Genomic DNA, 3,421 nt, shown 5'->3' on the forward strand with positions numbered 1-3,421 from the left:
ATTAAATTTGGAATATAGATATAATATACTAACATATAAAATATTTTTTGGAGTTGCCACCTCTTTCAAAAAAAAACCCGACTAATTAACAAGTTTAACAAAATATTAGCAAGCGAAAGCGGTTCAGAAACTATATATTTCGGATGTATTTTGTAATAGGGTTGCCGCCTGTTAAAAAAGTAAAAGTCAATTAATTGATAACTAAATATACTTTAACACGGTTGCTTTTCTTTGCCCGAAAATATCAGCAGAATCGTCTCCTATAATTTTCAAGATAAATTTGCCATATACACGCTTTTTTATTGAATTCAAAATATTTATTTCCTTTTTTGTTCCATTTAAAGTGGGTAAAAGCTAGTATTTATTAGTTTGATAATTAAAGAAATAACTTAATCAATTCCCTTGGTATTAACGAACGTAAATTAACATTTCAAATTTCTTACTACATATATTGAAAAAACTAACATATTTAAAATAGCTTAAAATGTAAGGGAACTTACAATATTCAAAATGACACATTTTGTAAAGGTTAAGAAACAAACACATAAATACATCGACATCAGAGCTCAAGACAACTTCAAAGATGAATTTTAAGGGATTTACTTGTCATAAAATTCCTAACTCGATTTAATCCCAAGTTTTGAACGTGAAAATATCCAATCTCCGTGTTTTTTAAATATTAATTTAAGTATTTAGGTTAAAGAAGTGTAATATGCTAAATTTTTTAAAAGTTCTGTTTTAGAATACTCTTCTTTTTTACTTAAAATACTGAGAATATTTTTCTTTTTTTTTTGATACGTCAATTTAGGTTTAATTACATTTTGGGAGTTTATAAGATTTATTTTATTTTTAACAACAATATATTCCTCTTTTAAGTGGTGTACTAGTTTATATACTCCAACATGGTTTTTATCAATTATAACTTGCATTCTTCTGTGCCAAGCTTCCACCGTATTCTGCGTTGTTGGAATATTTATATCCATTTGTTCATAAATTGACCAAAAGGATGGTGGATATGCTAAAGTGTTTTTACAACGGGAATATCTACCTTTTCTAGACGTTGACGCTCCGGTTATGTAGTGTTTTTCCATCCACTTTAATATATTTGCACAATTATTGCTCATGGACTTCTTAAGATCATAGTAGTATTGGGGTATTTCCTCTGGTTCCAAAAAAGCTAGACATTTTAGCATTCTTATTTGCAAAGAAAAGTTTTCGTCTTTTCCGTAAATGGAGGCAAGTTTTTCGCTTTGAACTTTTCGCCACAAAATTTGACCAAAATGGAAAAAGCATCCTTTGTTGACAACACTGGGAAAGTATGATTTTGTAACGGAAATTATTGCCTTCTCGAAGTCAGAAATAATGTAATCTGGGCTGAGATTTACATTATTATCGCAGGCGATTCTTAGTATTTCATAAAAAACTTCATCGTAACACTGCTTACTCTTGCTACTCATAACACAGTAAATTACAGGAACGACATGTTCATTTATATGTGCATGAATCGTAAATAATTGGCGCATAATTGTTGGTACGATTTTGAATGTTCCATCCATAAGCCATACACGTGATCTTCCTAAAACTTTTAAGTTTTCAACACTGCCAAAAATTAGAATTCTTTCATTCATGAAGCTTTTATCTGATAGCAAAAATATTTCGCCTTCCACGGTTTTCAAATCTTCTGGAATATTAATTTCATCAAGTGCTGAAGGCTCTTTTACCATGTTACTCCTCACTCTTTTGATTTTTTGCAAGGAATTCTGAGACTTCGGTAGGTATACTCTACATTCACTTTTGCATTGAACTATAGCCGAGTTTATTATCTGCGATGGTTTGCAGTTGGTTTTTTCTGCTTGCTGTTTTATATCTGCATTTGTTTTATAAATTTCGCCGTTATATGCCATTGGATCGTGGGAATGCGCAGAAGCGGGTTTCTTGATTTTATGTTCATTACCATCTAACACCGTCGTTACACGTGCGTTACATTTAAGCTCATTCCGCTTTTCACATTTCCAATAAAACACCTCTTTATATTTTTTTTCCGAATGGTATACAAATCCATTCAGAACAAGCTTACTTTTTCCCTTATTTGATTTTACAATTTCCGCACTCATTTTTGATGGGGGTCGCAAATATAAGCTAATCAATGACGAATAAACTTTGAACTGAAATGAGCTCATTTGAAAGTATAGAAATGCACATTTAAAAAAACAAAAACTAAGGTAACGCTGATTAAGAAAAAAAAACACAGTGGAAAGAAAGAAAGTACATATTGCACGTTTAATAATATAGAGATGTAACTCATATTTTAAGTTTTTGGGGATTTTATTATGCAATTAATAAGCTTGATAAGTAGAATATGTTCCCAAATATGACGAAGATATGGTCTTTCCATCTGTCTTTTTGTTTACCACTTTGATTGCGTTTTCCCACAAAATTGAAATTTTGAAATACTTCGTTATATTATTAAACGTGCGATATTATGGAAATTAATGACGAGTTTTATTACACACGTTTTTTTTACCATTCATCAAAAGAAAAGCTTTCTATTAACTTCTGACCAAAAATATGCATTTTGTCTATTTTTATACCCTTCATGAACATGAAATCGTGTTGTTTGTATGTATCAGAGGAAGGAAAAACCCATAAAGTTATACCAAAATGCTCAAAAGGACGAGTTGAGTCGATTAAGCCGTGTCCGCTTGTCTCTCTGTTAGGTACAGGTGTCTTTTTACCTCCCTTTTATTAGCTCGGTATGTAACTATGTAATATTGATGCGCCTAAAAGATGCAGCGATTTCCATTCTCCAGTTACATACCTGATGACAGTACGAATGGAAATTATAATAGCGAGGTTTTAGTTTCTTATACTGTAATTTTATTATACATAATCTATTAATCATTTGTCGAAATCGACAAATTCGCATCACTATAACTTATAGCTCCCATACAACTGATTGTTTAGATATGAAAATACATATTTAGGCAACTAAAACCGTTAAATTTTGTGAGTTATTTAATATTCAATCATAAAGGTCTTCTGAGAAATTTATCAAGATGCAATCTATAAGGTAAGCCTCTCATACCACCCTTTTCCACTTTGTCGGGAAAAAAATTTGTTCCGTCTTATTTTGCAGAACTTTCTTTTTCCTTGTTGAAAAGCTACTCAAAACACTTTTATTTTTAATTTTTTTCAAACATTCAACTTTTTCGACATTTTCGACATTTTGCATTTTTTTCGACCTTTTTGATTTCGAAAGGATACGATTTCGACATTTTCCGTTTCGGTAAAACATTTTTTCGAGATTTAAAAAATTTTTAAATTTCGACATTTCTGTTTCGACATTTTTATTTTCGACTTATCGTACGGATCCCTATATCTATATTCCAAATTTAATTGAAATATATCCAGACGTTTTAGC

General features: G+C 30.7%; 1 protein-coding gene across 3 annotated transcripts in view; it reads right to left on the minus strand.

Moving 5' to 3' along the window:
* LOC118745713 overlaps positions 1–3,421 on the minus strand; it is a 337,897-nt gene that overhangs the window by 136,269 nt on the left and 198,207 nt on the right. The window lies entirely within an intron of this gene.

This window comes from Rhagoletis pomonella, unplaced genomic scaffold (genome assembly GCF_013731165.1).
Source record: "Rhagoletis pomonella isolate Grant_MI unplaced genomic scaffold, Rhpom_1.0 Rhpom_scaffold_00009, whole genome shotgun sequence".
In the NCBI taxonomy this organism is placed as follows: Eukaryota; Metazoa; Arthropoda; class Insecta; order Diptera; family Tephritidae; genus Rhagoletis; species Rhagoletis pomonella.